Source organism: Leptodactylus fuscus, chromosome 1 (assembly GCF_031893055.1).
Source record: "Leptodactylus fuscus isolate aLepFus1 chromosome 1, aLepFus1.hap2, whole genome shotgun sequence".
NCBI lineage: Eukaryota > Metazoa > Chordata > Amphibia > Anura > Leptodactylidae > Leptodactylus > Leptodactylus fuscus.
The window spans coordinates 95,294,047-95,314,325 of NC_134265.1; the positions used below are offsets into that span (position 1 = coordinate 95,294,047).

At 52.2% G+C, this 20,279-nt stretch overlaps 13 non-coding genes and 12 pseudogenes across 13 annotated transcripts; all 25 read left to right on the forward strand.

The window, feature by feature from the left end:
- Positions 1–264: 264 nt before the first annotated feature.
- LOC142190627 (5S ribosomal RNA) lies at positions 265–383 on the forward strand. Its single transcript, XR_012714312.1, has one exon. It is a non-coding gene; the product is annotated as a 5S ribosomal RNA (ribosomal RNA).
- Positions 384–1,097: 714 nt separating this feature from the next.
- LOC142190456 (5S ribosomal RNA) lies at positions 1,098–1,206 on the forward strand (annotated as a pseudogene).
- A 714-nt stretch (positions 1,207–1,920) lies between these two features.
- Positions 1,921–2,039, forward strand: LOC142190638 (5S ribosomal RNA). The gene has a single exon (XR_012714323.1). It is a non-coding gene; the product is annotated as a 5S ribosomal RNA (ribosomal RNA).
- Positions 2,040–2,753: 714 nt separating this feature from the next.
- On the forward strand, positions 2,754–2,872 carry LOC142190649 (5S ribosomal RNA). The gene has a single exon (XR_012714334.1). It is a non-coding gene; the product is annotated as a 5S ribosomal RNA (ribosomal RNA).
- A 714-nt stretch (positions 2,873–3,586) lies between these two features.
- On the forward strand, positions 3,587–3,695 carry LOC142190457 (5S ribosomal RNA; annotated as a pseudogene).
- A 714-nt stretch (positions 3,696–4,409) lies between these two features.
- On the forward strand, positions 4,410–4,528 carry LOC142190661 (5S ribosomal RNA). The gene has a single exon (XR_012714345.1). It is a non-coding gene; the product is annotated as a 5S ribosomal RNA (ribosomal RNA).
- A 714-nt stretch (positions 4,529–5,242) lies between these two features.
- LOC142190325 (5S ribosomal RNA) lies at positions 5,243–5,351 on the forward strand (annotated as a pseudogene).
- Positions 5,352–6,065: 714 nt separating this feature from the next.
- On the forward strand, positions 6,066–6,184 carry LOC142190673 (5S ribosomal RNA). The gene has a single exon (XR_012714356.1). It is a non-coding gene; the product is annotated as a 5S ribosomal RNA (ribosomal RNA).
- A 714-nt stretch (positions 6,185–6,898) lies between these two features.
- LOC142190530 (5S ribosomal RNA) lies at positions 6,899–7,007 on the forward strand (annotated as a pseudogene).
- A 714-nt stretch (positions 7,008–7,721) lies between these two features.
- LOC142190459 (5S ribosomal RNA) lies at positions 7,722–7,830 on the forward strand (annotated as a pseudogene).
- A 714-nt stretch (positions 7,831–8,544) lies between these two features.
- On the forward strand, positions 8,545–8,663 carry LOC142190119 (5S ribosomal RNA). The gene has a single exon (XR_012714050.1). It is a non-coding gene; the product is annotated as a 5S ribosomal RNA (ribosomal RNA).
- A 714-nt stretch (positions 8,664–9,377) lies between these two features.
- Positions 9,378–9,496, forward strand: LOC142189820 (5S ribosomal RNA). The gene has a single exon (XR_012713772.1). It is a non-coding gene; the product is annotated as a 5S ribosomal RNA (ribosomal RNA).
- Positions 9,497–10,211: 715 nt separating this feature from the next.
- Positions 10,212–10,320, forward strand: LOC142190505 (5S ribosomal RNA; annotated as a pseudogene).
- Positions 10,321–11,034: 714 nt separating this feature from the next.
- On the forward strand, positions 11,035–11,153 carry LOC142190684 (5S ribosomal RNA). The gene has a single exon (XR_012714367.1). It is a non-coding gene; the product is annotated as a 5S ribosomal RNA (ribosomal RNA).
- A 714-nt stretch (positions 11,154–11,867) lies between these two features.
- Positions 11,868–11,986, forward strand: LOC142189970 (5S ribosomal RNA). Its single transcript, XR_012713912.1, has one exon. It is a non-coding gene; the product is annotated as a 5S ribosomal RNA (ribosomal RNA).
- Positions 11,987–12,700: 714 nt separating this feature from the next.
- Positions 12,701–12,819, forward strand: LOC142189748 (5S ribosomal RNA). Its single transcript, XR_012713704.1, has one exon. It is a non-coding gene; the product is annotated as a 5S ribosomal RNA (ribosomal RNA).
- A 714-nt stretch (positions 12,820–13,533) lies between these two features.
- LOC142190517 (5S ribosomal RNA) lies at positions 13,534–13,642 on the forward strand (annotated as a pseudogene).
- Positions 13,643–14,356: 714 nt separating this feature from the next.
- Positions 14,357–14,465, forward strand: LOC142190460 (5S ribosomal RNA; annotated as a pseudogene).
- A 714-nt stretch (positions 14,466–15,179) lies between these two features.
- LOC142190431 (5S ribosomal RNA) lies at positions 15,180–15,288 on the forward strand (annotated as a pseudogene).
- A 714-nt stretch (positions 15,289–16,002) lies between these two features.
- On the forward strand, positions 16,003–16,121 carry LOC142190696 (5S ribosomal RNA). Its single transcript, XR_012714378.1, has one exon. It is a non-coding gene; the product is annotated as a 5S ribosomal RNA (ribosomal RNA).
- A 714-nt stretch (positions 16,122–16,835) lies between these two features.
- On the forward strand, positions 16,836–16,944 carry LOC142190518 (5S ribosomal RNA; annotated as a pseudogene).
- Positions 16,945–17,658: 714 nt separating this feature from the next.
- Positions 17,659–17,767, forward strand: LOC142190461 (5S ribosomal RNA; annotated as a pseudogene).
- Positions 17,768–18,481: 714 nt separating this feature from the next.
- Positions 18,482–18,590, forward strand: LOC142190482 (5S ribosomal RNA; annotated as a pseudogene).
- A 714-nt stretch (positions 18,591–19,304) lies between these two features.
- LOC142190709 (5S ribosomal RNA) lies at positions 19,305–19,423 on the forward strand. The gene has a single exon (XR_012714390.1). It is a non-coding gene; the product is annotated as a 5S ribosomal RNA (ribosomal RNA).
- Positions 19,424–20,137: 714 nt separating this feature from the next.
- Positions 20,138–20,256, forward strand: LOC142190721 (5S ribosomal RNA). The gene has a single exon (XR_012714401.1). It is a non-coding gene; the product is annotated as a 5S ribosomal RNA (ribosomal RNA).
- The last annotated feature ends 23 nt before the right edge of the window (positions 20,257–20,279 follow it).

A 20,279-nucleotide genomic window follows, 5' to 3' on the forward strand; every position in this document is an offset into this window, starting at 1 on the left:
TCACCCCCGGGATGGTTTCTTAGCCCTGCGCAGACCTTGCGCCCAGCCCTTTTGAAAGAGGGCGGCTGCGGCCTGTGACTGGTTGCTGAACAACACCTGTGGGTATAAGGGCCGCCCCCAGCTCTTGCACTGCTCCTGTTGGAGTATGAAGTTCCCTTAAGAGAAGGCAAAAAGTGAAGAAAAAGGTCTAGCGTGAAGTAGTGCAAAGGGCTGCCAGCAGCCAGGCTGCAAAGTAGAAGAGGAGTAAGTGAGAAGCCTGTCTCTGCCTACGGCCACACCACCCTGAACACGCCCGATCTCGTCTGATCTCGGAAGCTAAGCAGGGTCGGGCCTGGTTAGTACTTGGATGGGAGACCGCCTGGGAATACCAGGTGCTGTAGGCTTTTGCTTTTCCTCACTTCCACCAGCAGGGGTCACTCTCCTCTATGCCATTTTTACATTCACTTTTTACACTGCACACTTGCTTCTTTTACATTCACTTTCTCTCTTGCACTCTTTAGGCCTTGCAAAATCCTAGTATTCTCAGTCTTACCGCTATCACTCTTAGCAGCCGCAGCGGGCGTGGTGGCCACCAGCGTTGTGGCTTTTTTCTTTTAATAATAGCAGGCTTCATTTCCATAGTATCTGGGCCTCCCGCCGGGCTGGAAGCCATAGCTAGTAACCTGCAGACCAATTTACAGGGCAACACAGGCTGAACATCTTTGCAGACAACGTGCCCTAAGAAAAGAGAAGCTGACTGAAAAGCAGCTTCGCTTCCAGGCACGGGCAACCATCTCAACTTCTTCCTTAGCCGACTCCTGGACAATGGGCTCTGGTCCAGCTTGCTCTTTCTTTCACCCCCGGGATGGTTTCTTAGCCCTGCGCAGACCTTGCGCCCAGCCCTTTTGAAAGAGGGCGGCTGCGGCCTGTGACTGGTTGCTGAACAACACCTGTGGGTATAAGGGCCGCCCCCAGCTCTTGCACTGCTCCTGTTGGAGTATGAAGTTCCCTTAAGAGAAGGCAAAAAGTGAAGAAAAAGGTCTAGCGTGAAGTAGTGCAAAGAGCTGCCAGCAGCCAGGCTGCAAAGTAGAAGAGGAGTAAGTGAGAAGTTTGTCTCCGCCTACGGCCACACCACCCTGAACACGTCTGATCTCGGAAGCTAAGCAGGGTCGGGCCTGGTTAGTACTTGGATGGGAGACCGCCTGGGAATACCAGGTGCTGTAGGCTTTTGCTTTTCCTCACTTCCACCAGCAGGGGTCACTCTCCTCTATGCCATTTTTACATTCACTTTTTACACTGCACACTTGCTTCTTTTACATTCGCTTTCTCTCTTGCACTCTTTAGGCCTTGCAAAATCCTAGTATTCTCAGTCTTACCGCTATCACTCTTAGCAGCCGCAGCGGGCGTGGTGGCCACCAGCGTTGTGGCTTTTTACTTTTAATAATAGCAGGCTTCATTTCCATAGTATCTGGGCCTCCCGCCGGGCTGGAAGCCATAGCTAGTAACCTGCAGACCAATTTACAGGGCAACACAGGCTGAACATCTTTGCAGACAACGTGCCCTAAGAAAAGAGAAGCTGACTGAAAAGCAGCTTCGCTTCCAGGCACGGGCAACCATCTCAACTTCTTCCTTAGCCGACTCCTGGACAATGGGCTCTGGTCCAGCTTGCTCTTTCTTTCACCCCCGGGATGGTTTCTTAGCCCTGCGCAGACCTTGCGCCCAGCCCTTTTGAAAGAGGGCGGCTGCGGCCTGTGACTGGTTGCTGAACAACACCTGTGGGTATAAGGGCCGCCCCCAGCTCTTGCACTGCTCCTGTTGGAGTATGAAGTTCCCTTAAGAGAAGGCAAAAAGTGAAGAAAAAGGTCTAGCGTGAAGTAGTGCAAAGGGCTGCCAGCAGCCAGGCTGCAAAGTAGAAGAGGAGTAAGTGAGAAGCCTGTCTCTGCCTACGGCCACACCACCCTGAACACGCCCGATCTCGTCTGATCTCGGAAGCTAAGCAGGGTCGGGCCTGGTTAGTACTTGGATGGGAGACCGCCTGGGAATACCAGGTGCTGTAGGCTTTTGCTTTTCCTCACTTCCACCAGCAGGGGTCACTCTCCTCTATGCCATTTTTACATTCACTTTTTACACTGCACACTTGCTTCTTTTACATTCGCTTTCTCTCTTGCACTCTTTAGGCCTTGCAAAATCCTAGTATTCTCAGTCTTACCGCTATCACTCTTAGCAGCCGCAGCGGGCGTGGTGGCCACCAGCGTTGTGGCTTTTTACTTTTAATAATAGCAGGCTTCATTTCCATAGTATCTGGGCCTCCCGCCGGGCTGGAAGCCATAGCTAGTAACCTGCAGACCAATTTACAGGGCAACACAGGCTGAACATCTTTGCAGACAACGCGCCCTAAGAAAAGAGAAGCTGACTGAAAAGCAGCTTCGCTTCCAGGCACGGGCAACCATCTCAACTTCTTCCTTAGCCGACTCCTGGACAATGGGCTCTGGTCCAGCTTGCTCTTTCTTTCACCCCCGGGATGGTTTCTTAGCCCTGCGCAGACCTTGCGCCCAGCCCTTTTGAAAGAGGGCGGCTGCGGCCTGTGACTGGTTGCTGAACAACACCTGTGGGTATAAGGGCCGCCCCCAGCTCTTGCACTGCTCCTGTTGGAGTATGAAGTTCCCTTAAGAGAAGGCAAAAAGTGAAGAAAAAGGTCTAGCGTGAAGTAGTGCAAAGGGCTGCCAGCAGCCAGGCTGCAAAGTAGAAGAGGAGTAAGTGAGAAGCCTGTCTCTGCCTACGGCCACACCACCCTGAACACGCCCGATCTCGTCTGATCTCGGAAGCTAAGCAGGGTCGGGCCTGGTTAGTACTTGGATGGGAGACCGCCTGGGAATACCAGGTGCTGTAGGCTTTTGCTTTTCCTCACTTCCACCAGCAGGGGTCACTCTCCTCTATGCCATTTTTACATTCACTTTTTACACTGCACACTTGCTTCTTTTACATTCACTTTCTCTCTTGCACTCTTTAGGCCTTGCAAAATCCTAGTATTCTCAGTCTTACCGCTATCACTCTTAGCAGCCGCAGCGGGCGTGGTGGCCACCAGCGTTGTGGCTTTTTTCTTTTAATAATAGCAGGCTTCATTTCCATAGTATCTGGGCCTCCCGCCGGGCTGGAAGCCATAGCTAGTAACCTGCAGACCAATTTACAGGGCAACACAGGCTGAACATCTTTGCAGACAACGTGCCCTAAGAAAAGAGAAGCTGACTGAAAAGCAGCTTCGCTTCCAGGCACGGGCAACCATCTCAACTTCTTCCTTAGCCGACTCCTGGACAATGGGCTCTGGTCCAGCTTGCTCTTTCTTTCACCCCCGGGATGGTTTCTTAGCCCTGCGCAGACCTTGCGCCCAGCCCTTTTGAAAGAGGGCGGCTGCGGCCTGTGACTGGTTGCTGAACAACACCTGTGGGTATAAGGGCCGCCCCCAGCTCTTGCACTGCTCCTGTTGGAGTATGAAGTTCCCTTAAGAGAAGGCAAAAAGTGAAGAAAAAGGTCTAGCGTGAAGTAGTGCAAAGAGCTGCCAGCAGCCAGGCTGCAAAGTAGAAGAGGAGTAAGTGAGAAGTTTGTCTCCGCCTACGGCCACACCACCCTGAACACGTCTGATCTCGGAAGCTAAGCAGGGTCGGGCCTGGTTAGTACTTGGATGGGAGACCGCCTGGGAATACCAGGTGCTGTAGGCTTTTGCTTTTCCTCACTTCCACCAGCAGGGGTCACTCTCCTCTATGCCATTTTTACATTCACTTTTTACACTGCACACTTGCTTCTTTTACATTCGCTTTCTCTCTTGCACTCTTTAGGCCTTGCAAAATCCTAGTATTCTCAGTCTTACCGCTATCACTCTTAGCAGCCGCAGCGGGCGTGGTGGCCACCAGCGTTGTGGCTTTTTACTTTTAATAATAGCAGGCTTCATTTCCATAGTATCTGGGCCTCCCGCCGGGCTGGAAGCCATAGCTAGTAACCTGCAGACCAATTTACAGGGCAACACAGGCTGAACATCTTTGCAGACAACGTGCCCTAAGAAAAGAGAAGCTGACTGAAAAGCAGCTTCGCTTCCAGGCACGGGCAACCATCTCAACTTCTTCCTTAGCCGACTCCTGGACAATGGGCTCTGGTCCAGCTTGCTCTTTCTTTCACCCCCGGGATGGTTTCTTAGCCCTGCGCAGACCTTGCGCCCAGCCCTTTTGAAAGAGGGCGGCTGCGGCCTGTGACTGGTTGCTGAACAACACCTGTGGGTATAAGGGCCGCCCCCAGCTCTTGCACTGCTCCTGTTGGAGTATGAAGTTCCCTTAAGAGAAGGCAAAAAGTGAAGAAAAAGGTCTAGCGTGAAGTAGTGCAAAGGGCTGCCAGCAGCCAGGCTGCAAAGTAGAAGAGGAGTAAGTGAGAAGCCTGTCTCTGCCTACGGCCACACCACCCTGAACACGCCCGATCTCGTCTGATCTCGGAAGCTAAGCAGGGTCGGGCCTGGTTAGTACTTGGATGGGAGACCGCCTGGGAATACCAGGTGCTGTAGGCTTTTGCTTTTCCTCACTTCCACCAGCAGGGGTCACTCTCCTCTATGCCATTTTTACATTCACTTTTTACACTGCACACTTGCTTCTTTTACATTCGCTTTCTCTCTTGCACTCTTTAGGCCTTGCAAAATCCTAGTATTCTCAGTCTTACCGCTATCACTCTTAGCAGCCGCAGCGGGCGTGGTGGCCACCAGCGTTGTGGCTTTTTACTTTTAATAATAGCAGGCTTCATTTCCATAGTATCTGGGCCTCCCGCCGGGCTGGAAGCCATAGCTAGTAACCTGCAGACCAATTTACAGGGCAACACAGGCTGAACATCTTTGCAGACAACGCGCCCTAAGAAAAGAGAAGCTGACTGAAAAGCAGCTTCGCTTCCAGGCACGGGCAACCATCTCAACTTCTTCCTTAGCCGACTCCTGGACAATGGGCTCTGGTCCAGCTTGCTCTTTCTTTCACCCCCGGGATGGTTTCTTAGCCCTGCGCAGACCTTGCGCCCAGCCCTTTTGAAAGAGGGCGGCTGCGGCCTGTGACTGGTTGCTGAACAACACCTGTGGGTATAAGGGCCGCCCCCAGCTCTTGCACTGCTCCTGTTGGAGTATGAAGTTCCCTTAAGAGAAGGCAAAAAGTGAAGAAAAAGGTCTAGCGTGAAGTAGTGCAAAGGGCTGCCAGCAGCCAGGCTGCAAAGTAGAAGAGGAGTAAGTGAGAAGCCTGTCTCTGCCTACGGCCACACCACCCTGAACACGCCCGATCTCGGAAGCTAAGCAGGGTCGGGCCTGGTTAGTACTTGGATGGGAGACCGCCTGGGAATACCAGGTGCTGTAGGCTTTTGCTTTTCCTCACTTCCACCAGCAGGGGTCACTCTCCTCTATGCCATTTTTACATTCACTTTTTACACTGCACACTTGCTTCTTTTACATTTGCTTTCTCTCTTGCACTCTTTAGGCCTTGCAAAATCCTAGTATTCTCAGTCTTACCGCTATCACTCTTAGCAGCCGCAGCGGGCGTGGTGGCCACCAGCGTTGTGGCTTTTTACTTTTAATAATAGCAGGCTTCATTTCCATAGTATCTGGGCCTCCCGCCGGGCTGGAAGCCATAGCTAGTAACCTGCAGACCAATTTACAGGGCAACACAGGCTGAACATCTTTGCAGACAACGCGCCCTAATAAAAGAGAAGCTGACTGAAAAGCAGCTTCGCTTCCAGGAACGGGCAACCATCTCAACTTCTTCCTTAGCCGACTCCTGGACAATGGGCTCTGGTCCAGCTTGCTCTTTCTTTCACCCCCGGGATGGTTTCTTAGCCCTGCGCAGACCTTGCGCCCAGCCCTTTTGAAAGAGGGCGGCTGCGGCCTGTGACTGGTTGCTGAACAACACCTGTGGGTATAAGGGCCGCCCCCAGCTCTTGCACTGCTCCTGTTGGAGTATGAAGTTCCCTTAAGAGAAGGCAAAAAGTGAAGAAAAAGGTCTAGCGTGAAGTAGTGCAAAGAGCTGCCAGCAGCCAGGCTGCAAAGTAGAAGAGGAGTAAGTGAGAAGCTTGTCTCTGCCTACGGCCACACCACCCTGAACACGCCCGATCTCGTCTGATCTCGGAAGCTAAGCAGGGTCGGGCCTGGTTAGTACTTGGATGGGAGACCGCCTGGGAATACCAGGTGCTGTAGGCTTTTGCTTTTCCTCACTTCCACCAGCAGGGGTCACTCTCCTCTATGCCATTTTTACATTCACTTTTTACACTGCACACTTGCTTCTTTTACATTCGCTTTCTCTCTTGCACTCTTTAGGCCTTGCAAAATCCTAGTATTCTCAGTCTTACCGCTATCACTCTTAGCAGCCGCAGCGGGCGTGGTGGCCACCAGCGTTGTGGCTTTTTTCTTTTAATAATAGCAGGCTTCATTTCCATAGTATCTGGGCCTCCCGCCGGGCTGGAAGCCATAGCTAGTAACCTGCAGACCAATTTACAGGGCAACACAGGCTGAACATCTTTGCAGACAACGCGCCCTAAGAAAAGAGAAGCTGACTGAAAAGCAGCTTCGCTTCCAGGCACGGGCAACCATCTCAACTTCTTCCTTAGCCGACTACTGGACAATGGGCTCTGGTCCAGCTTGCTCTTTCTTTCACCCCCGGGATGGTTTCTTAGCCCTGCGCAGACCTTGCGCCCAGCCCTTTTGAAAGAGGGCGGCTGCGGCCTGTGACTGGTTGCTGAACAACACCTGTGGGTATAAGGGCCGCCCCCAGCTCTTGCACTGCTCCTGTTGGAGTATGAAGTTCCCTTAAGAGAAGGCAAAAAGTGAAGAAAAAGGTCTAGCGTGAAGTAGTGCAAAGGGCTGCCAGCAGCCAGGCTGCAAAGTAGAAGAGGAGTAAGTGAGAAGCCTGTCTCTGCCTACGGCCACACCACCCTGAACACGCCTGATCTCGGAAGCTAAGCAGGGTCGGGCCTGGTTAGTACTTGGTTGTGAGACCGCCTGGGAATACCAGGTGCTGTAGGCTTTTGCTTTTCCTCACTTCCACCAGCAGGGGTCACTCTCCTCTATGCCATTTTTACATTCACTTTTTACACTGCACACTTGCTTCTTTTACATTCGCTTTCTCTCTTGCACTCTTTAGGCCTTGCAAAATCCTAGTATTCTCAGTCTTACCGCTATCACTCTTAGCAGCCGCAGCGGGCGTGGTGGCCACCAGCGTTGTGGCTTTTTACTTTTAATAATAGCAGGCTTCATTTCCATAGTATCTGGGCCTCCCGCCGGGCTGGAAGCCATAGCTAGTAACCTGCAGACCAATTTACAGGGCAACACAGGCTGAACATCTTTGCAGACAACGTGCCCTAAGAAAAGAGAAGCTGACTGAAAAGCAGCTTCGCTTCCAGGCACGGGCAACCATCTCAACTTCTTCCTTAGCCGACTCCTGGACAATGGGCTCTGGTCCAGCTTGCTCTTTCTTTCACCCCCGGGATGGTTTCTTAGCCCTGCGCAGACCTTGCGCCCAGCCCTTTTGAAAGAGGGCGGCTGCGGCCTGTGACTGGTTGCTGAACAACACCTGTGGGTATAAGGGCCGCCCCCAGCTCTTGCACTGCTCCTGTTGGAGTATGAAGTTCCCTTAAGAGAAGGCAAAAAGTGAAGAAAAAGGTCTAGCGTGAAGTAGTGCAAAGAGCTGCCAGCAGCCAGGCTGCAAAGTAGAAGAGGAGTAAGTGAGAAGTTTGTCTCCGCCTACGGCCACACCACCCTGAACACGTCTGATCTCGGAAGCTAAGCAGGGTCGGGCCTGGTTAGTACTTGGATGGGAGACCGCCTGGGAATACCAGGTGCTGTAGGCTTTTGCTTTTCCTCACTTCCACCAGCAGGGGTCACTCTCCTCTATGCCATTTTTACATTCACTTTTTACACTGCACACTTGCTTCTTTTACATTCGCTTTCTCTCTTGCACTCTTTAGGCCTTGCAAAATCCTAGTATTCTCAGTCTTACCGCTATCACTCTTAACAGCCGCAGCGGGCGTGGTGGCCACCAGCGTTGTGGCTTTTTACTTTTAATAATAGCAGGCTTCATTTCCATAGTATCTGGGCCTCCCGCCGGGCTGGAAGCCATAGCTAGTAACCTGCAGACCAATTTACAGGGCAACACAGGCTGAACATCTTTGCAGACAACGCGCCCTAAGAAAAGAGAAGCTGACTGAAAAGCAGCTTCGCTTCCAGGCACGGGCAACCATCTCAACTTCTTCCTTAGCCGACTCCTGGACAATGGGCTCTGGTCCAGCTTGCTCTTTCTTTCACCCCCAGGATGGTTTCTTAGCCCTGCGCAGACCTTGCGCCCAGCCCTTTTGAAAGAGGGCGGCTGCGGCCTGTGACTGGTTGCTGAACAACACCTGTGGGTATAAGGGCCGCCCCCAGCTCTTGCACTGCTCCTGTTGGAGTATGAAGTTCCCTTAAGAGAAGGCAAAAAGTGAAGAAAAAGGTCTAGCGTGAAGTAGTGCAAAGGGCTGCCAGCAGCCAGGCTGCAAAGTAGAAGAGGAGTAAGTGAGAAGCCTGTCTCTGCCTACGGCCACACCACCCTGAACACGCCCGATCTCGTCTGATCTCGGAAGCTAAGCAGGGTCGCGCCTGGTTAGTACTTGGATGGGAGACCGCCTGGGAATACCAGGTGCTGTAGGCTTTTGCTTTTCCTCACTTCCACCAGCAGGGGTCACTCTCCTCTATGCCATTTTTACATTCACTTTTTACACTGCACACTTGCTTCTTTTACATTCACTTTCTCTCTTGCACTCTTTAGGCCTTGCAAAATCCTAGTATTCTCAGTCTTACCGCTATCACTCTTAGCAGCCGCAGCGGGCGTGGTGGCCACCAGCGTTGTGGCTTTTTACTTTTAATAATAGCAGGCTTCATTTCCATAGTATCTGGGCCTCCCGCCGGGCTGGAAGCCATAGCTAGTAACCTGCAGACCAATTTACAGGGCAACACAGGCTGAACATCTTTGCAGACAACGCGCCCTAATAAAAGAGAAGCTGACTGAAAAGCAGCTTCGCTTCCAGGAACGGGCAACCATCTCAACTTCTTCCTTAGCCGACTCCTGGACAATGGGCTCTGGTCCAGCTTGCTCTTTCTTTCACCCCCGGGATGGTTTCTTAGCCCTGCGCAGACCTTGCGCCCAGCCCTTTTGAAAGAGGGCGGCTGCGGCCTGTGACTGGTTGCTGAACAACACCTGTGGGTATAAGGGCCGCCCCCAGCTCTTGCACTGCTCCTGTTGGAGTATGAAGTTCCCTAAAGAGAAGGCAAAAAGTGAAGAAAAAGGTCTAGCGTGAAGTAGTGCAAAGAGCTGCCAGCAGCCAGGCTGCAAAGTAGAAGAGGAGTAAGTGAGAAGCCTGTCTCTACCTACGGCCACACCACCCTGAACACGCCCGATCTCGTCTGATCTCGGAAGCTAAGCAGGGTCGGGCCTGGTTAGTACTTGGATGGGAGACCGCCTGGGAATACCAGGTGCTGTAGGCTTTTGCTTTTCCTCACTTCCACCAGCAGGGGTCACTCTCCTCTATGCCATTTTTACATTCACTTTTTACACTGCACACTTGCTTCTTTTACATTCACTTTCTCTCTTGCACTCTTTAGGCCTTGCAAAATCCTAGTATTCTCAGTCTTACCGCTATCACTCTTAGCAGCCGCAGCGGGCGTGGTGGCCACCAGCGTTGTGGCTTTTTTCTTTTAATAATAGCAGGCTTCATTTCCATAGTATCTGGGCCTCCCGCCGGGCTGGAAGCCATAGCTAGTAACCTGCAGACCAATTTACAGGGCAACACAGGCTGAACATCTTTGCAGACAACGCGCCCTAATAAAAGAGAAGCTGACTGAAAAGCAGCTTCGCTTCCAGGCACGGGCAACCATCTCAACTTCTTCCTTAGCCGACTCCTGGACAATGGGCTCTGGTCCAGCTTGCTCTTTCTTTCACCCCCAGGATGGTTTCTTAGCCCTGCGCAGACCTTGCGCCCAGCCCTTTTGAAAGAGGGCGGCTGCGGCCTGTGACTGGTTGCTGAACAACACCTGTGGGTATAAGGGCCGCCCCCCAGCTCTTGCACTGCTCCTGTTGGAGTATGAAGTTCCCTTAAGAGAAGGCAAAAAGTGAAGAAGAAGGTCTAGCGTGAAGTAGTGCAAAGAGCTGCCAGCAGCCAGGCTGCAAAGTAGAAGAGGAGTAAGTGAGAAGCCTGTCTCTGCCTACGGCCACACCACCCTGAACTCGTCTGATCTCGGAAGCTAAGCAGGGTCGGGCCTGGTTAGTACTTGGATGGGAGACCGCCTGGGAATACCAGGTGCTGTAGGCTTTTGCTTTTCCTCACTTCCACCAGCAGGGGTCACTCTCCTCTATGCCATTTTTACATTCACTTTTTACACTGCACACTTGCTTCTTTTACATTCGCTTTCTCTCTTGCACTCTTTAGGCCTTGCAAAATCCTAGTATTCTCAGTCTTACCGCTATCACTCTTAGCAGCCGCAGCGGGCGTGGTGGCCACCAGCGTTGTGGCTTTTTACTTTTAATAATAGCAGGCTTCATTTCCATAGTATCTGGGCCTCCCGCCGGGCTGGAAGCCATAGCTAGTAACCTGCAGACCAATTTACAGGGCAACACAGGCTGAACATCTTTGCAGACAACGTGCCCTAAGAAAAGAGAAGCTGACTGAAAAGCAGCTTCGCTTCCAGGCACGGGCAACCATCTCAACTTCTTCCTTAGCCGACTCCTGGACAATGGGCTCTGGTCCAGCTTGCTCTTTCTTTCACCCCCGGGATGGTTTCTTAGCCCTGCGCAGACCTTGCGCCCAGCCCTTTTGAAAGAGGGCGGCTGCGGCCTGTGACTGGTTGCTGAACAACACCTGTGGTTATAAGGGCCGCCCCCAGCTCTTGCACTGCTCCTGTTGGAGTATGAAGTTCCCTTAAGAGAAGGCAAAAAGTGAAGAAAAAGGTCTAGCGTGAAGTAGTGCAAAGGGCTGCCAGCAGCCAGGCTGCAAAGTAGAAGAGGAGTAAGTGAGAAGCCTGTCTCTGCCTACGGCCACACCACCCTGAACACGCCCGATCTCGTCTGATCTCGGAAGCTAAGCAGGGTCGGGCCTGGTTAGTACTTGGATGGGAGACCGCCTGGGAATACCAGGTGCTGTAGGCTTTTGCATTTCCTCACTTCCACCAGCAGGGGTCACTCTCCTCTATGCCATTTTTACATTCACTTTTTACACTGCACACTTGCTTCTTTTACATTTGCTTTCTCTCTTGCACTCTTTAGGCCTTGCAAAATCCTAGTATTCTCAGTCTTACCGCTATCACTCTTAGCAGCCGCAGCGGGCGTGGTGGCCACCAGCGTTGTGGCTTTTTACTTTTAATAATAGCAGGCTTCATTTCCATAGTATCTGGGCCTCCCGCCGGGCTGGAAGCCATAGCTAGTAACCTGCAGACCAATTTACAGGGCAACACAGGCTGAACATCTTTGCAGACAACGCGCCCTAATAAAAGAGAAGCTGACTGAAAAGCAGCTTCGCTTCCAGGAACGGGCAACCATCTCAACTTCTTCCTTAGCCGACTCCTGGACAATGGGCTCTGGTCCAGCTTGCTCTTTCTTTCACCCCCGGGATGGTTTCTTAGCCCTGCGCAGACCTTGCGCCCAGCCCTTTTGAAAGAGGGCGGCTGCGGCCTGTGACTGGTTGCTGAACAACACCTGTGGGTATAAGGGCCGCCCCCAGCTCTTGCACTGCTCCTGTTGGAGTATGAAGTTCCCTTAAGAGAAGGCAAAAAGTGAAGAAAAAGGTCTAGCGTGAAGTAGTGCAAAGAGCTGCCAGCAGCCAGGCTGCGAAGTAGAAGAGGAGTAAGTGAGAAGCTTGTCTCTGCCTACGGCCACACCACCCTGAACACGCCCGATCTCGTCTGATCTCGGAAGCTAAGCAGTGTCGGGCCTGGTTAGTACTTGGATGGGAGACCGCCTGGGAATACCAGGTGCTGTAGGCTTTTGCTTTTCCTCACTTCCACCAGCAGGGGTCACTCTCCTCTATGCCATTTTTACATTCACTTTTTACACTGCACACTTGCTTCTTTTACATTCGCTTTCTCTCTTGCACTCTTTAGGCCTTGCAAAATCCTAGTATTCTCAGTCTTACCGCTATCACTCTTAGCAGCCGCAGCGGGCGTGGTGGCCACCAGCGTTGTGGCTTTTTACTTTTAATAATAGCAGGCTTCATTTCCATAGTATCTGGGCCTCCCGCCGGGCTGGAAGCCATAGCTAGTAACCTGCAGACCAATTTACAGGGCAACACAGGCTGAACATCTTTGCAGACAACGCGCCCTAAGAAAAGAGAAGCTGACTGAAAAGCAGCTTCGCTTCCAGGCACGGGCAACCATCTCAACTTCTTCCTTAGCCGACTCCTGGACAATGGGCTCTGGTCCAGCTTGCTCTTTCTTTCACCCCCGGGATGGTTTCTTAGCCCTGCGCAGACCTTGCGCCCAGCCCTTTTGAAAGAGGGCGGCTGCGGCCTGTGACTGGTTGCTGAACAACACCTGTGGGTATAAGGGCCGCCCCCAGCTCTTGCACTGCTCCTGTTGGAGTATGAAGTTCCCTTAAGAGAAGGCAAAAAGTGAAGAAAAAGGTCTAGCGTGAAGTAGTGCAAAGGGCTGCCAGCAGCCAGGCTGCAAAGTAGAAGAGGAGTAAGTGAGAAGCCTGTCTCTGCCTACGGCCACACCACCCTGAACATGCCCGATCTCGTCTGATCTCGGAAGCTAAGCAGGGTCGGGCCTGGTTAGTACTTGGATGGGAGACCGCCTGGGAATACCAGGTGCTGTAGGCTTTTGCTTTTCCTCACTTCCACCAGCAGGGGTCACTCTCCTCTATGCCATTTTTACATTCACTTTTTACACTGCACACTTGCTTCTTTTACATTCACTTTCTCTCTTGCACTCTTTAGGCCTTGCAAAATCCTAGTATTCTCAGTCTTACCGCTATCACTCTTAGCAGCCGCAGCGGGCGTGGTGGCCACCAGCGTTGTGGTTTTTTTCTTTTAATAATAGCAGGCTTCATTTCCATAGTATCTGGGCCTCCCGCCGGGCTGGAAGCCATAGCTAGTAACCTGCAGACCAATTTACAGGGCAACACAGGCTGAACATCTTTGCAGACAACGCGCCCTAAGAAAAGAGAAGCTGACTGAAAAGCAGCTTCGCTTCCAGGCACGGGCAACCATCTCAACTTCTTCCTTAGCCGACTACTGGACAATGGGCTCTGGTCCAGCTTGCTCTTTCTTTCACCCCCGGGATGGTTTCTTAGCCCTGCGCAGACCTTGCGCCCAGCCCTTTTGAAAGAGGGCGGCTGCGGCCTGTGACTGGTTGCTGAACAACACCTGTGGGTATAAGGGCCGCCCCCAGCTCTTGCACTGCTCCTGTTGGAGTATGAAGTTCCCTTAAGAGAAGGCAAAAAGTGAAGAAAAAGGTCTAGCGTGAAGTAGTGCAAAGGGCTGCCAGCAGCCAGGCTGCAAAGTAGAAGAGGAGTAAGTGAGAAGCCTGTCTCTGCCTACGGCCACACCACCCTGAACACGCCTGATCTCGGAAGCTAAGCAGGGTCGGGCCTGGTTAGTACTTGGATGTGAGACCGCCTGGGAATACCAGGTGCTGTAGGCTTTTGCTTTTCCTCACTTCCACCAGCAGGGGTCACTCTCCTCTATGCCATTTTTACATTCACTTTTTACACTGCACACTTGCTTCTTTTACATTCGCTTTCTCTCTTGCACTCTTTAGGCCTTGCAAAATCCTAGTATTCTCAGTCTTACCGCTATCACTCTTAGCAGCCGCAGCGGGCGTGGTGGCCACCAGCGTTGTGGCTTTTTACTTTTAATAATAGCAGGCTTCATTTCCATAGTATCTGGGCCTCCCGCCGGGCTGGAAGCCATAGCTAGTAACCTGCAGACCAATTTACAGGGCAACACAGGCTGAACATCTTTGCAGACAACGTGCCCTAAGAAAAGAGAAGCTGACTGAAAAGCAGCTTCGCTTCCAGGCACGGGCAACCATCTCAACTTCTTCCTTAGCCGACTCCTGGACAATGGGCTCTGGTCCAGCTTGCTCTTTCTTTCACCCCCGGGATGGTTTCTTAGCCCTGCGCAGACCTTGCGCCCAGCCCTTTTGAAAGAGGGCGGCTGCGGCCTGTGACTGGTTGCTGAACAACACCTGTGGGTATAAGGGCCGCCCCCAGCTCTTGCACTGCTCCTGTTGGAGTATGAAGTTCCCTTAAGAGAAGGCAAAAAGTGAAGAAAAAGGTCTAGCGTGAAGTAGTGCAAAGAGCTGCCAGCAGCCAGGCTGCAAAGTAGAAGAGGAGTAAGTGAGAAGTTTGTCTCCGCCTACGGCCACACCACCCTGAACACGTCTGATCTCGGAAGCTAAGCAGGGTCGGGCCTGGTTAGTACTTGGATGGGAGACCGCCTGGGAATACCAGGTGCTGTAGGCTTTTGCTTTTCCTCACTTCCACCAGCAGGGGTCACTCTCCTCTATGCCATTTTTACATTCACTTTTTACACTGCACACTTGCTTCTTTTACATTCGCTTTCTCTCTTGCACTCTTTAGGCCTTGCAAAATCCTAGTATTCTCAGTCTTACCGCTATCACTCTTAGCAGCCGCAGCGGGTGTGGTGGCCACCAGCGTTGTGGCTTTTTACTTTTAATAATAGCAGGCTTCATTTCCATAGTATCTGGGCCTCCCGCCGGGCTGGAAGCCATAGCTAGTAACCTGCAGACCAATTTACAGGGCAACACAGGCTGAACATCCTTGCAGACAACGCGCCCTAATAAAAGAGAAGCTGACTGAAAAGCAGCTTCGCTTCCAGGAACGGGCAACCATCTCAACTTCTTCCTTAGCCGACTCCTGGACAATGGGCTCTGGTCCAGCTTGCTCTTTCTTTCACCCCCGGGATGGTTTCTTAGCCCTGCGCAGACCTTGCGCCCAGCCCTTTTGAAAGAGGGCGGCTGCGGCCTGTGACTGGTTGCTGAACAACACCTGTGGGTATAAGGGCCGCCCCCAGCTCTTGCACTGCTCCTGTTGGAGTATGAAGTTCCCTAAAGAGAAGGCAAAAAGTGAAGAAAAAGGTCTAGCGTGAAGTAGTGCAAAGAGCTGCCAGCAGCCAGGCTGCAAAGTAGAAGAGGAGTAAGTGAGAAGCCTGTCTCTGCCTACGGCCACACCACCCTGAGCACGCCTGATCTCGGAAGCTAAGCAGGGTCGGGCCTGGTTAGTACTTGGATGGGAGACCGCCTGGGAATACCAGGTGCTGTAGGCTTTTGCTTTTCCTCACTTCCACCAGCAGGGGTCACTCTCCTCTATGCCATTTTTACATTCACTTTTTACACTGCACACTTGCTTCTTTTACATTCGCTTTCTCTCTTGCACTCTTTAGGCCTTGCAAAATCCTAGTATTCTCAGTCTTACCGCTATCACTCTTAGCAGCCGCAGCGGGCGTGGTGGCCACCAGCGTTGTGGCTTTTTACTTTTAATAATAGCAGGCTTCATTTCCATAGTATCTGGGCCTCCCGCCGGGCTGGAAGCCATAGCTAGTAACCTGCAGACCAATTTACAGGGCAACACAGGCTGAACATCTTTGCAGACAACGCGCCCTAAGAAAAGAGAAGCTGACTGAAAAGCAGCTTCGCTTCCAGGCACGGGCAACCATCTCAACTTCTTCCTTAGCCGACTCCTGGACAATGGGCTCTGGTCCAGCTTGCTCTTTCTTTCACCCCCGGGATGGTTTCTTAGCCCTGCGCAGACCTTGCGCCCAGCCCTTTTGAAAGAGGGCGGCTGCGGCCTGTGACTGGTTGCTGAACAACACCTGTGGGTATAAGGGCCGCCCCCAGCTCTTGCACTGCTCCTGTTGGAGTATGAAGTTCCCTTAAGAGAAGGCAAAAAGTGAAGAAAAAGGTCTAGCGTGAAGTAGTGCAAAGGGCTGCCAGCAGCCAGGCTGCAAAGTAGAAGAGGAGTAAGTGAGAAGCCTGTCTCTGCCTACGGCCACACCACCCTGAACACGCCCGATCTCGTCTGATCTCGGAAGCTAAGCAGGGTCGGGCCTGGTTAGTACTTGGATGGGAGACCGCCTGGGAATACCAGGTGCTGTAGGCTTTTGCTTTTCCTCACTTCCACCAGCAGGGGTCACTCTCCTCTATGCCATTTTTACATTCACTTTTTACACTGCACACTTGCTTCTTTTACATTCACTTTCTCTCTTGCACTCTTTAGGCCTTGCAAAATCCTAGTATTCTCAGTCTTACCGCTATCACTCTTAGCAGCCGCAGCGGGCGTGGTGGCCACCAGCGTTGTGGTTTTTTTCTTTTAATAATAGCAGGCTTCATTTCCATAGTATCTGGGCCTCCCGCCGGGCTGGAAGCCATAGCTAGTAACCTGCAGACCAATTTACAGGGCAACACAGGCTGAACATCTTTGCAGACAACGCGCCCTAAGAAAAGAGAAGCTGACTGAAAAGCAGCTTCGCTTCCAGGCACGGGCAACCATCTCAACTTCTTCCTTAGCCGACTACTGGACAATGGGCTCTGGTCCAGCTTGCTCTTTCTTTCACCCCCGGGATGGTTTCTTAGCCCTGCGCAGACCTTGCGCCCAGCCCTTTTGAAAGAGGGCGGCTGCGGCCTGTGACTGGTTGCTGAACAACACCTGTGGGTATAAGGGCCGCCCCCAGCTCTTGCACTGCTCCTGTTGGAGTATGAAGTTCCCTTAAGAGAAGGTAAAAAGTGAAGAAAAAGGTCTAGCGTGAAGTAGTGCAAAGGGCTGCCAGCAGCCAGGCTGCAAAGTAGAAGAGGAGTAAGTGAGAAGCCTGTCTCTGCCTACGGCCACACCACCCTGAACACGCCTGATCTCGGAAGCTAAGCAGGGTCGGGCCTGGTTAGTACTTGGATGTGAGACCGCCTGGGAATACCAGGTGCTGTAGGCTTTTGCTTTTCCTCACTTCCACCAGCAGGGGTCACTCTCCTCTATGCCATTTTTACATTCACTTTTTACACTGCACACTTGCTTCTTTTACATTCGCTTTCTCTCTTGCACTCTTTAGGCCTTGCAAAATCCTAGTATTCTCAGTCTTACCGCTATCACTCTTAGCAGCCGCAGCGGGCGTGGTGGCCACCAGCGTTGTGGCTTTTTACTTTTAATAATAGCAGGCTTCATTTCCATAGTATCTGGGCCTCCCGCCGGGCTGGAAGCCATAGCTAGTAACCTGCAGACCAATTTACAGGGCAACACAGGCTGAACATCTTTGCAGACAACGTGCCCTAAGAAAAGAGAAGCTGACTGAAAAGCAGCTTCGCTTCCAGGCACGGGCAACCATCTCAACTTCTTCCTTAGCCGACTCCTGGACAATGGGCTCTGGTCCAGCTTGCTCTTTCTTTCACCCCCGGGATGGTTTCTTAGCCCTGCGCAGACCTTGCGCCCAGCCCTTTTGAAAGAGGGCGGCTGCGGCCTGTGACTGGTTGCTGAACAACACCTGTGGGTATAAGGGCCGCCCCCAGCTCTTGCACTGCTCCTGTTGGAGTATGAAGTTCCCTTAAGAGAAGGCAAAAAGTGAAGAAAAAGGTCTAGCGTGAAGTAGTGCAAAGAGCTGCCAGCAGCCAGGCTGCAAAGTAGAAGAGGAGTAAGTGAGAAGTTTGTCTCCGCCTACGGCCACACCACCCTGAACACGTCTGATCTCGGAAGCTAAGCAGGGTCGGGCCTGGTTAGTACTTGGATGGGAGACCGCCTGGGAATACCAGGTGCTGTAGGCTTTTGCTTTTCCTCACTTCCACCAGCAGGGGTCACTCTCCTCTATGCCATTTTTACATTCACTTTTTACACTGCACACTTGCTTCTTTTACATTCGCTTTCTCTCTTGCACTCTTTAGGCCTTGCAAAATCCTAGTATTCTCAGTCTTACCGCTATCACTCTTAGCAGCCGCAGCGGGTGTGGTGGCCACCAGCGTTGTGGCTTTTTACTTTTAATAATAGCAGGCTTCATTTCCATAGTATCTGGGCCTCCCGCCGGGCTGGAAGCCATAGCTAGTAACCTGCAGACCAATTTACAGGGCAACACAGGCTGAACATCCTTGCAGACAACGCGCCCTAATAAAAGAGAAGCTGACTGAAAAGCAGCTTCGCTTCCAGGAACGGGCAACCATCTCAACTTCTTCCTTAGCCGACTCCTGGACAATGGGCTCTGGTCCAGCTTGCTCTTTCTTTCACCCCCGGGATGGTTTCTTAGCCCTGCGCAGACCTTGCGCCCAGCCCTTTTGAAAGAGGGCGGCTGCGGCCTGTGACTGGTTGCTGAACAACACCTGTGGGTATAAGGGCCGCCCCCAGCTCTTGCACTGCTCCTGTTGGAGTATGAAGTTCCCTAAAGAGAAGGCAAAAAGTGAAGAAAAAGGTCTAGCGTGAAGTAGTGCAAAGAGCTGCCAGCAGCCAGGCTGCAAAGTAGAAGAGGAGTAAGTGAGAAGCCTGTCTCTGCCTAGGGCCACACCACCCTGAACACGCCTGATCTCGGAAGCTAAGCAGGGTCGGGCCTGGTTAGTACTTGGATGGGAGACCGCCTGGGAATACCAGGTGCTGTAGGCTTTTGCTTTTCCTCACTTCCACCAGCAGGGGTCACTCTCCTCTATGCCATTTTTACATTCACTTTTTACACTGCACACTTGCTTCTTTTACATTCGCTTTCTCTCTTGCACTCTTTAGGCCTTGCAAAATCCTAGTATTCTCAGTCTTACCGCTATCACTCTTAGCAGCCGCAGCGGGCGTGGTGGCCACCAGCGTTGTGGCTTTTTACTTTTAATAATAGCAGGCTTCATTTCCATAGTATCTGGGCCTCCCGCCGGGCTGGAAGCCATAGCTAGTAACCTGCAGACCAATTTACAGGGCAACACAGGCTGAACATCTTTGCAGACAACGCGCCCTAAGAAAAGAGAAGCTGACTGAAAAGCAGCTTCGCTTCCAGGCACGGGCAACCATCTCAACTTCTTCCTTAGCCGACTCCTGGACAATGGGCTCTGGTCCAGCTTGCTCTTTCTTTCACCCCCGGGATGGTTTCTTAGCCCTGCGCAGACCTTGCGCCCAGCCCTTTTGAAAGAGGGCGGCTGCGGCCTGTGACTGGTTGCTGAACAACACCTGTGGGTATAAGGGCCGCCCCCAGCTCTTGCACTGCTCCTGTTGGAGTATGAAGTTCCCTTAAGAGAAGGCAAAAAGTGAAGAAAAAGGTCTAGCGTGAAGTAGTGCAAAGGGCTGCCAGCAGCCAGGCTGCAAAGTAGAAGAGGAGTAAGTGAGAAGCCTGTCTCTGCCTACGGCCACACCACCCTGAACACGCCCGATCTCGTCTGATCTCGGAAGCTAAGCAGGGTCGGGCCTGGTTAGTACTTGGATGGGAGACCGCCTGGGAATACCAGGTGCTGTAGGCTTTTGCTTTTCCTCACTTCCACCAGCAGGGGTCACTCTCCTCTATGCCATTTTTACATTCACTTTTTACACTGCACACTTGCTTCTTTTACATTCACTTTCTCTCTTGCACTCTTTAGGCCTTGCAAAATCCTAGTATTCTCAGTCTTACCGCTATCACTCTTAGCAGCCGCAGCGGGCGTGGTGGCCACCAGCGTTGTGGTTTTTTTCTTTTAATAATAGCAGGCTTCATTTCCATAGTATCTGGGCCTCCCGCCGGGCTGGAAGCCATAGCTAGTAACCTGCAGACCAATTTACAGGGCAACACAGGCTGAACATCTTTGCAGACAACGCGCCCTAAGAAAAGAGAAGCTGACTGAAAAGCAGCTTCGCTTCCAGGCACGGGCAACCATCTCAACTTCTTCCTTAGCCGACTACTGGACAATGGGCTCTGGTCCAGCTTGCTCTTTCTTTCACCCCCGGGATGGTTTCTTAGCCCTGCGCAGACCTTGCGCCCAGCCCTTTTGAAAGAGGGCGGCTGCGGCCTGTGACTGGTTGCTGAACAACACCTGTGGGTATAAGGGCCGCCCCCAGCTCTTGCACTGCTCCTGTTGGAGTATGAAGTTCCCTTAAGAGAAGGCAAAAAGTGAAGAAAAAGGTCTAGCGTGAAGTAGTGCAAAGGGCTGCCAGCAGCCAGGCTGCAAAGTAGAAGAGGAGTAAGTGAGAAGCCTGTCTCTGCCTACGGCCACACCACCCTGAACACGCCCGATCTCGTCTGATCTCGGAAGCTAAGCAGGGTCGGGCCTGGTTAGTACTTGGATGGGAGACCGCCTGGGAATACCAGGTGCTGTAGGCTTTTGCTTTTCCTCACTTCCACCA